Raw genomic sequence first — 12,358 nt, 5'->3', positions numbered from 1 at the left:
TTTTGACATAATTTGAAATATTGTCGCCCTTTACATTATGTGTAAATTCTCATGATGTCTGGTTGTCTGGTTGACTTGCATTGAATGTAAAGTATGTTTTTTCCTTCTCTTGTAAAGTTACCATTTCAAAGATACAAGGTTTTTTTCTGACAACAGCAATATGTCTTTGAATGTATGTTCAGGTTCAAACATTTACCAGTGAGGTTCATTTGTGTAGAAAAAGTGGTCCTCAAATTTGTAATTGGATCAAATTTATATTTAAATGGCCTGGGTCCATCAGCTGGTCCAATGTTAATTACACACTTCTATAACTTAAGAATAGTTCAGGCATTTTGCAAAGTCCAATCAAAGTTCCTGTAGTTACTGAACAATAAACCTGGGATTTTAAGGGGTTAATTTTCTTAGCACACTTAGCAACTCCACCTGTGATTCCTTGTGGTTTTTCCCAAACTGTGCTAAGGAAAGAAGTGATTCTGGTTGTCCTAGGTGTGTACCCCTTCTTGTAGCTACACATTTATTTTCATTTTTATAGTTACAGTAAATTGTGATGTGTTATAGTTCATCACTGTATTCTAAACCACACTGACTTTACGCGATCTGAATTAAGGCCAGTTTTAAGAGTTTAAGGTTTTTGTCATGTACTGTGTTTATGGAAATGGTTGGGGTGACTGTTGACTTCCAGTGTTTGTTAGCTGCATTCTCTGGAGTGATGGAGATCGCAGTGCTTTTTGAGACGAGTTGGAGTAAATGGAGCATTTGTGATCCAGCATTAGTACCTGATCTCACTAATGCTCTTGTGGCTGAATGCAATCAAATCCTCACAACAATGTTCCAACTTCTTTTTTGTGAACAATGTTTTTTATTTTTTAATACTGAACAGAAAACAGATGCACAATGATAACATGGATACAAATAAATGCTCTCCTGCTAACCTCCCTCCCACCCATCCACCCTCAGTTGGTATGTCAACACAAGCTTACATGGAAACAAAAGATAAACACCATAAATCAAAGCTATTATAGACATGCACATACATACATTTCATTAATTCATTCAGTCATAACTCTACAAACAGATAAATCAATACACAAATAAACACACTTCTTCATATCTATATAGAAATATCCCAATACATACATGTATATACACTCATAGGCCCATATATACACATACATATATATGTATTTATACATTTAATAAAAAATTGTAATATAAATTTTTACTAGAATAAAGAGAGCAATGACACAGCAAGGTTAACCTGTTATGCTATCCTAACATGCATTATGGTGTTCTATATCTTTTATTTTTAGTGTTCAAACACTACTCATGTTTTAAGCAGTACACTGATGTTACAGGCCATGTTTTCCCATATTTTGATTATTGAACCCACTGTGTAACAATGTTCCAACTTCCAGAGTACATCCTTTCCAGAACAGTAGGACTACAGCAAGTCCCGACTACAGCAAAGGGGAAGAAACTCCTCATTAAAATCCTTCATTTCAGCAGAAACACTGGATAAGGAGGTGTCTTCAAACTTTTGGACATGTAGTGTATGTGATGAGTTTGCAGCAAAGTGCCATAAAAGGAATATGCTGACTGTCTTAGCAACCCTTTGAATTTGCAGCTACAGCGATATGCTGTGTGAATTGACTATGAATTTGAAAGAGATGAGACTTCAGAAGATTTAAAAATAACTTCTCTAAAGTATCCTTTAACCCTTAAAGACCCTAAAGTCACATCTCTTTATACAGCACTTAAATGAGCGCTGAATTAAGTATTGACTGTAATGTATTGTACTGTGCTTATGTATTATATTTTATTGCATTGCACTGTTCTGTGTTCAACTCTGTTCCTTTCTCTCTGGGTATCAACAGTGACTTTTTGTTCTTAGCAGTATCTGAGCTCAGGACTGGCTTTCCCTCCAACCTATTGATACTTTCTCCAAATAGACAAAGCACTTCTTGTAAGGTGCGCTGGATAAGAGCATCTGCTAAATCCTGTAAATGTAAATGTAAATGTAAACCCTTAAACTTCCAGGCCTATTACATCCTAAAGCTTTATTATTCAGTAGCTACAGATTTCAGTGAACAATGGCTAAGATATTGTTTTTGTAATAATGGTTTGGACTTCTGGTGAGTTCTGTAAAGTTCAGTGATGGGAACTTTCTGACTGTTCCCTCTTTTACCCCTTTCTTTGCCACTCTACACCCTTTAACTGCTTCTGCAGGCAGCACTTTAACTTAAGGCACATACTTTGCACAATGTAACGGTTACAGGTATGACTGTGTGTGTCATACCTGTGTGTGTATGTGTGTGTGTGTGTATGAGTGAGTGATGGTAGAAATGCATGTTTTATTTAATTTCATTTTATTTTATTCACTACATGTAAATGTCTGTCTGATACTATGCACTGTGATCTCCTGTGACCAAAACCAAATTCCTTGTATGTGTAAGCATACCTGGTCAATAAAGCTTGATTCTGTTTACTGGACCAGTTTTTAAACTGCGCATTTAAATGAATCAATTCAGCAGTTCACTGTAAATTCAACTTTATTCTCATCTCCTCTATATACAATGACTTTAAGTACGGAGAGTATGATAGACCCCATTTTCACTCACAGATGGAGTCCGGTTTGACTCTCAATGAGGTAGTTTATAAAATTACATTGTGAAAGGCTATAATTGTGATTTTGTAAGGTCGTCAGGCTATAATATTGACTAAATGCCACATAAAAGTTTTGTTGATTTGGGCTAAATTAGATCAATCAAATTATGGAAAATAGTCTGATCATACACTATATTGCCAAAATTATTCACTCACTCATCCAAATCATTGAATTCAGGTGTTCCAATCACTTCCATGGCCACAGATGTATAAAACCAAGCACCTAGGCCTGCAGACTGCTTCTACAAACATTAGTGAAAGAATGAGTCGCTCTCAGGAGCTCAGTGAATTCCAGCATGGTACTGTGATAGGATGCTACCTGTGCAACAAGTCCAGTTGTGAAATTTCCTCGCTACAAAATATTCCACAGTCAACTGTCAGTGGTATTATAAGAAAGTGGACAGAGCGGGGTCATCGTATTAAACCCTATGGATTAAGAATGGGTTGTCACTCAAGTTCATATGTGTGTGAAGGCAAACGAGCGAATACTTTTGGCAACATAGTGTACACAAAAAAATTGGTCACAGGTTGAACATTGCTAGTACAGTACCAAAGAAATATAATTATAGAAGCTAATGTTGCTTTTCTTTCGAAGTCAAAGACACAAGTACTCACAGTACTTGACTGTTCCTGTTTCTACGAAATTTTTTGGAACAGGTTTTCACCGCAACCCCTTCAAATTCCACATTCCACTGTGTGTGGTTCGTGTTTCTGAAACTCAGTGAGTAGGCATTGGTTAATTATGGCTTTGAGTTGCAGAGAGAGATATCATGTTTTCTTACTTGAGACAGCATCAAAGTTTGTTGTTCCGCAGCTAAACTAACCACATTGAGGCTTCAGGCCAAACAGCCTTGTTCTGCTTATCTAAGCTCTGTTATAACAGTTATGACAAAGTCATGGAACCTGGTTCTAGATCAGTGCAAAAAGCCTTGCCCATGAAGCGGTGCTGGGAAGAATGTGCCAGTTGTGGTTAGCTTGTGGTGCATCTTACTAAATGTCAGTTTTACCTGTGGGAAGCTCAGTTCTGCCAGTAATGAGCTGGAACTGTTTTCAGTTTAGGAGGAGACCCGAAAATAAAGACCCCCACACCCCCCAGCCCCCCACTCTTAAACTCACTGACGTGTATGTCAAAGCAAAGGGTGTTCCATGAACTTTAGATTAGTTATGAGCAATTATCCAGTAACACTACAGTCTACACACTCTTTCACCCCTAAATCTATATTTGTTCTGCACTCCAGTAGATAGGACCACTCTTCCTAAAAGCACTATGCCCAAACCAGTATGTGCCGACCGAATAAAGAGCACGTTGCAATATTAATGGTTTCCCATGTTCTTTTTCCTAGTGCACAAGAAATTCAGTCATTCCTTATACTGGAGGAAGGAGGGGAAACAGGTTGCATGCTCTTCTTGGCTCCAGATGGTACGGGGATGGCCTCAGGCTTTAGAGGAACAAAACTTCAACCTTTCTCTTGCTACACTTAGTTCAGCATTTACTCAAAATTGATCTGCACTCTCCCAAACACTCATTAATTTCACTGCTGACTCACACACTGAATTCTTCAGGAGAGTCTTCTGACTCAGCACCTCAGCACACAGCACAGATTGCGTAACATTATCTCTTGCTACATAACAACACTTCTGGAGCCTTCCAGTTAAGCCTTACTTTGTATAGTTAAGTCGTAATGATGTGCTTGGAAGTATTTGTTTTTGGATGGATCTGGCTAGCATTTTCCCCATCTCGCATTATTGCAACCTCCTACTTCTCTGCTTTTATAGAGTTTTAGGTGTTAGTATATTGGCTTATTGTAGTTATAGATGGTAGAAATGTTTCAGTAAAGTAGGTGGTTTGAAAGAGTTTTAACCATAAGACATCAAATCTCAATTTTAACACAAACGTAAGTCAAGCGTAAGTTTTTAAATTTTTGAACCACAATACAATGTGCTGTGTCTTCAACAGAGATGAAGTCTATATTAGAGATCCCTCTCCTGATAGGATATACAAATAAACATTCCTAAATAGTTCCTAGCTTGAAGAGCATATGGCATATTAAAGGAGTGGTGTGGAAATCTGAATGAACACAACTTACTCCAAATGAGTTTAAAACTCAGGTCATAAATGTTAAAACAAAACAAAATGCTTGTACGATAATGGTTCCTTAAGGGTTCTTTAGTATAGCAATCCCCAAAAAGATTTTGGTATTGTTACAATGGCAAGTTTGCAACAATAGAAGAACCCTTTTTGGTGCTATATAGTACAGTTTTGAAAAAGGTTCTATATAGAACCATATACAACACATTGTCCATCAATCTGACTAACCTTTTCACCATGCAAAGAACCATTTAAGCATAAAATGGTCCTAAATAGTACTCATGGTCCTAAATAGAGCCATTCCTCTTACTCAAGAACCATCTTTTTAAGAGTGTACATACCACAGAAAAAACGATTAGACCATTTTCTGTTTATTTTCACAATATTATGTCTTTTGTTTCCAACCAAAACTCATGAAATAAGTGTAGTATCTCAGTACTATAGAGTTCAAAAACAACGAGAAAGACCTAGAAGGCCCTGAGGGCTCTCTATTGGTCAAAATGCGGTTAGACAAGACATGTTTGGTGTCTGGCATTTTCTTTTTTAGGTTTGTCTTATTAAGTTGTTAAGTAAGCTCAAATAGACTTTCTTATGTTGTTTCTGACACTGTATGTTATCTATAAGTGGACAAAAGTACAGACATAGTTCAAGCTTCATGATGTCTGCTGCACATCTTGGTTGACAGATGATTCATGCTTGAGGGTAAACTTCTGCAAAATTGACTTGTTTGCTGGGAAAAGGATAAAAGCTAAAGTAGATGGAAGATGCATGGTCTTCAGAGGGACCACCTCAAGACCTGAGAGAGTGTGATGAGCATTTGCACGTGAACCATGCTCCTATGCTAACATGAAGAGCCGCTCTGTTGCTGCTGCTCTACTTTTCCACCATATCTTCAGAGTGGAGGATGGGGCTCATGCACATCCTTGCCATCCGTGGAAACAGTAATTAGTTTCCTACTGTGGACGGTGGCTTTGAGGGAGCCTTCCCTGCTGCGTGCAGAAGGGTATGAATGTCCTGCCTCCACCATCACCTCTCCACATTGAGATGGAACCGTGTCTCTACTGCTTCAGTCTCCTGCTGTTTGGCCCACATTATATTGTCATTTTTATTGCTAAAAAAATTGACTCTTTGCTGGTTAATAAAACATGTTTGTGTGTAGAAGGGCAGTGCTCTGGCTTCATTTACATTTATCTTTATATGTTTGAATTTTTTAAATCTAAGGCTAATGGATAGTGTTCATTCAACAGCAAAGATGATTCTTTACTACGCTTAAACTCCTTTTGATGTTCCAGAATGAAGAGAGCTTTCAGGCAAACAGTGCTGCGTCTGCTATATGGTGTGTTTTTCTTGTCAAAGTGGACAAGGAACATGTCCCCTCTTGCGGTGAGTTAAACTGCCCACACCTTTGCCTGTGTCTCTTCCACCTGTGACTTTCTGTTTGCCAATGGAAAATTGCTTGCTCTTTGCCAGAGTAACTGGGAACACTATCCCTTCTGATGCAGCAGCTTGACCTGATGAAAGAGCTGTCCTCCAACTGCTGTACCAGGAGTGGCCATAACATGTCATGAGAAAAGCAATTTGTTCCTACAGGCCACACCTATTACGTAGAAAATAACCTACACAGACTGAATCAGCTGAATTCTAATGAAGTGAATCTTGAGATTGTCGTGATGCCTAAGCTAAACTATGCCTTGTTTTTTCACCCAATTACCTGTGACCTGACATGTCAGTGATTCAATGATGGAATGGACATAAACATGCTTTCCATGATCCCTGGCCTATAAGTATTTGTAGTCTTCTTGAATTCCTCCATTGAGTTTGACCAGCATTCATTTGGTTCGCCTTTGAAGTTTTCTGTTGTCGAGCTTTAGGCAAGCAGTGACGCACACAAAGTCTCTAGCAGTGACTCATGGCATGCAGCATCTCAGCTCTGTATTGTTCTCAAAGCAGTAACGTGGATTATGCGGCTCTTCAAACCGGAATAAATCTCCATTGTCTTTGTATTGTGTCTTTTCACAGGCTATGAGCTGTGGATCTCTACCTTAGAGTTATCTAATCACACTGGGGCTTTTTTTTTTGCTTCAATGCTTCCTTGATCCAAAGCATAAAAAACCCTGCAGATTTCACATAATCTCAGGGAAATTAATCCTGAGTCATTCAGTAAGAGGATTACAGCTTGTAAAGGTAATTACTCACTAAACCCCTGTGACTATCCCACAGTACATTGATTTAGTCAAGATGATTTCCTTCTTTTGATTTTCAAAGCAATGGTATGAAAGAAAATGTATTTTTCCTCGTACTCTGAATGTTGTCGATCAGCAGAGACATGATTGGTGTCCAAAGTTTTACTGTTACACTGGAGCTATGAGCCTAATATAGCTAACAAGTAGTGGAAGTTTATAGCCACCCATTAGCATTGTGTAAGCTATGTTTCAATTATCACACACTTGCCCTGAATTAATGCCAGATTGGATAATCGGGAGAGCTGGGGAAGTGGGGTCTTGATGTTTCAATCCAGTTACTGGGGGCTAGCATATATAAAACCCACACTTATAAACACAAACATTCATAGACAAGCTATACATTTTACAACCCAGTCTATATTTGTAATAATTTAGGGGTTAAATCAGCGCTCTCCACAAGCAGTATAACCTCAGTTATCTGTAACTTGTGAGTCTTGTAGAGTGGATAGAGATTAGGCTGTTCAAACTCAGCATGGTTCTATGAATCTTGAGATGGTTGGCCCAACAGGCAGTGTTTTACACAGTGCATTACTTTTTGTATTGCTGGCTAGATTTCCATACGTCATATGAAGGTGGCATGGGTAAAAAATGGAAAAACAATGAAGGACATAGTGAAATGCAGACAGAAACTTAGGTTCCATTAGCATGTAGCATTAACTGTCATGACACATCCATAGCAAAATTTGACATCAACATCTGAGGCTTCCGGATAGCCGTACTAAGTGTATTCCTGCATTTACTGTGATGAAGCTATCAGAATGCGTGTTCAAATGTCTTTTTCATTCTTGTTCTGTAATTGAAATGTGTCATGCAGCACTGTACATAATGAGGGGAATATTTTGTGACTTAAAAGACGTCAGAACCTCCCTCTCAGTTGTGATAAAAGGGGCCTTTGTCTTGTAGTTTTGTTTCCTATCGTTTGCCTTTCATAAAATAACTGTGATTACACAGTGGAAGGCGTTGCATCTCAGGATGATTGGACTGATGCTTCATGACTGAGTCACAATCAGGGAGGTTGAAGGAGGGTCATTTTTTAAATGTCCTTTTTACATGGGGAGAAATCAAAACAAGTAATACTTCACGAGTTGACATTTCATTAGCATAAACTATTTCAGTATCTGCAAGATATTAGAATGAGCCTGCAAAAATATGTCAAAAATCATATGTATGCACCTTATGCAGTAGTTGTGGCTAACTCTATGAGAGCGGCATGCTGCTGTTGGTGCAATTACACCACTGGGCATCTGCTTTCTTCCCCGTGCCACCCATTCCAAGTAGGCTTCCCCATGCCTAGAGATAATGAGTGCACAAAGCTGCCATTATGGCCCACGAAGAAATGGCCCTCCACCCTGGGCGCAAACTTGTCTTTGGACTTGTGTCTCATTCACAAATAGTTTCCGCAGCAGGTCAATGGCAGTTGCTAAGATCCTGCTCTGGCTGCCCATTAGCACCACTACGTCTCAGCCAAGGTCGGGCAGCGAGCTGAAAAGAAAAGGTGCATTCTTTTTATTGCCGCTGCAGAAATCGGCACTCTTGGTGGAAGTTTTTACCTGCGCTCCAGATAATTGCATTGTGAGCAGTTATTGTAGAAGAGTTCATCTGTTGACAGTTCAAGCAGGAAACAGGAGATGCACATGGACCAAGCACTTCAGAGATGCGTGGCATCGTGTCAAACTGGTAATGGTATAGCAGAGTCAAGTGACGAAAGACCATGAAAAGGGCTGTCTTTCAGAGTGCAGTGTTGTCAAAAATAGCTCTGGGCGAGAGAGGTTGGACAAGGAGAAAGACTTTAAAAATTCACTGCTCTCATGAATAGCCAATGAACAGTGAGCTGAATGCGCAGCCAAGAGCAATTTATTTGGATGGCAGCACTTTTTCTTTGGGTTGTATACCTTACACAGGCAATCCCCATGCTGCCCCAGACCTTTTAGGGATATCCTTTTACATGTCATGTTAACTATTTAAGACTTCAGTCACGTTACTCTTGTGTTGTCTCCTGCTGGCTGGAAAAGAAAATATCTTGTTGACCCATATCCTATTCATAGTTAACAGTGCTTTCGTTTCAGTCATATTTGGTACTGAGTTTCAGGAGTAAACACACTTTTTAAGACTAGCAAAGTTTAATAAAAAAAAAACTTAACTGCTTTTGGACAAGAAACCTAGCAAAACAGAGATTTAGAAAAGTACATTGATTGAAACTGTTAAAGCTTATTGACGCAGCTGGTTTGACCAAATAACACGTGGAATTCAGTGACCATATGGGACTTTGCACATTCCACATAAAAATTTTGTACCACTAATTGGACATTCTGTCACAAATGAAGCTCTCACCAAATGAAATAGGTCTTTTGAGCTGGTCTCCAAACAACACAGTTATGTCTATGTGAGACAGAGACCTTGTATAGAAGGCTGAGCCTAGTGGGATTAATCAGGTTTTTTAACTACTGTTTATTTACACTGTAGTGTGATGGCGTTCTGGCCTGCCTCTCTGACAGTTAAAACCTGCAGGGCTTTCTTTTCCCATGAGCCTCTCTAAGCTCATGACACATGCAGGCTGGATTATTGTGGGCCCCTCTCCAATAAAGCACAGGCCTGCAAGATGCACCGTGCCTTCAGACCTCGCTCTCGCCAAGGCGCACTAGAACGGCACTACAGAGCTTTTGACGAGAGCAGAGTGCGAAGTTTGGACCACAGGTTTCGAACACAGATGGCTTTATCACATCACACCAATGGATTAAATCATCCCTAGTTTGCTCAAATAAGCCTCTTTTGGCTCAAACATGTTACAACTGCAAAAAAACACAATGTTCTTCTTCACATGAGTTTTTGTCTTACTATGTGGGCCAAATTTCTTCAAAGCATGCAAAGTTTCCCTTTGGCTCATACCTGCCTCCTCTTATAAAACCTTCACTGTGTAGCGAGGTTACATTAGTGTTGTAATGACGTGAACCTAACATTCCTCTATAGCTGTAGCAGAGTTATCTGCAGTCCCAGAGCACTATGGCCTCCTGTGACTTATTATGGCTCTCTGGGTGACTGTTGACAGAATAGCAGGGATATGATATCACAAGTGAAGATTAGGGGGTAGAATTATCATGGGAAAAATTACCCACTCCAGGTTTCGCATGAAAGCTTCCATTGTTGCCCTCCTACTTCTCTATTACATGATTAATGAAACCTGGTTGTCTTCAGTGATATTGCAAAGTCTGTCGTCAAAGGTACTTTTTTCTGGTATCTTTTCCTTCCCGTTGCAAACATCAACTAATATAAAAGGATCAAATACCTGATTTATCTTCTCATCCCAGATGAGCCTTAAAATTCCCCTACTCTCTGAGTCCATTTTTAGATGAGCTAACTTACGTAACAACAACAGTGAACCTGTGCTGAAAAACATGGAAATACTTTCTGAAAATATCAGATCCTGAGCTGAGGCATGATGATTAGATCCATGGTGGCTAAAGCTGCAGTTGCATAACATTATCAGTGATTAGTACATTCTTCATCACACATTAACCCACTCAACAGCAAAAAAACTCTCAGTGATATGAGAAATACAGAGATAGACAAGACATATGGAAACTTGGCCAGTACTCTGCAGCACAAAGCAGATCAATTCTGCTGCTTTCTGGTATGTGCTAATGCTCCTTCTGTTTATGTGTCAAATGAGTTGTAGGAAGAGTGTGGTTAAGAGCAAAATCAAAATTGTGATCCCTGAAATAAACTGTTATGAAGTCAGAAATATATTGCCAATTGTAATAAAAGCCTGGCAAGTGAAGGTTAGGGTCCCTCTGAGTCTTTGACAAAAGCCAGTCTCCACCTGGCCAGGACACATACACGTACAAAAGGAAAAGGAGCCAAAGGGAGCAGAAACTGGTGTCATGGATTAAGTCTTGCATGTCATGTTGAATGTTATTTCCAGGGTGTTCAGATGCAAAATTCTTCGTTGGCATGTGTTGGCAAACACAAACACGAAAACAGAAAGAATCTCACACCCCATGGGCTACTCCCTCAGCACAGCTAAAACCATTATGTGCAATTAACTCAGATCACCTGCTTGCCACAGGTGCTCTGTACAGACATGTTTAATGGAAATGAACTTCTGTACCACTATGTTGTTTAGACAGAGCTATGCAGTTTGACTGAGAGCAGCGTATTTGTTTTAGCAGGGTGTTGTATTGTGCAATCCCATTTCCAAAATAGTTGGTACACTGCAAAATGTAAGTGAAAACAGAATGCAACAATGTGCAAATCACACACACACACACACACACACACACACACACACACACACACACATACACACACACACATCTCCCTCAGGGTTACGGCGTATGGCGGGTGCTGGAGCCTATCCCAGCGGTCATCAGGCGGAAAGCAGGATACACCCTGGACAGGTATGTGCAAATCATTTAAACCTAATGTTGACTGAAAATAATACAGACAACATATCAAATGTTGAAATTGTTCCTTTTTTAAAAAAAATATGTGCTCATTTTGAATTTGATGCTGGCAACATGTTAAAAATAAAAAAAGACTGTAAATGCTGTTTCAAAGAATCTGAAGAAATCTCTTTATGCAAGGGACAAGGCCAAAAACGAATATTAGCTGGCAGTGATCTTTAGGCCCTCAGGCAGCACCGCATTAAAAACAGGCACGATTCTGTAGTGGGAATCATTGCATGAGCTCAGGAACACTTCTGAAAACCACTGTCTGTAAACTCAGTTTGTCACTGCATCCGCAAGTTAAAACTCTACCTTGTAAAGAAATGTAAAAAGGATCCAAAAACGTCATCGCCTTCTCTGGGCCTAAGCTCATTTAAGATGGACTGTAAGTGTCCTGTAGTCTGATGAATCAAAATATTGCCAGCAGCCATGATGATATACTTCACAGTATATCTGTGAAGGCATCATTAATGCTGAATGATACATACAGGTTTTGGAGAAACATGCTGCAATTCAGACGTCTTTTTCAGGGAAGGCCTTGCTTATTTCAGCAATACAAAGTCAAACCACATTCTGTACGTATTTCAACAATATGGCTACGTAGTAAAAGAGTCTAGGTGCTAAACTGGCCTGCCTGCAGTCCAGACCTGTCATCCACTGAAAACTTACAACCAAGAAATTACAACCAAGGAGAACTCTTGAGTTGCTGAAATCCTATATCCAGCAAGAAAGGGAAAGCATTTCACTTCAAAACAACAGCAACTGATCTCCTCTGTTCCCAAATGTTTCCAGAGTGTTGTTAAAAGAAGAGGTGATGCAACAAAGTGGTAAACATGCCTCTGCGCTGTCTTTTTGAAATGTGTTGCTGGCATCAAATTTGAAAAGGGCATTGTTTTTCAAAAAACAATTATACTTTTCTC

Source organism: Pygocentrus nattereri, chromosome 8 (assembly GCF_015220715.1).
Source record: "Pygocentrus nattereri isolate fPygNat1 chromosome 8, fPygNat1.pri, whole genome shotgun sequence".
In the NCBI taxonomy this organism is placed as follows: Eukaryota; Metazoa; Chordata; class Actinopteri; order Characiformes; family Serrasalmidae; genus Pygocentrus; species Pygocentrus nattereri.
Note: the sequence above shows the minus strand (reverse complement) of the source record.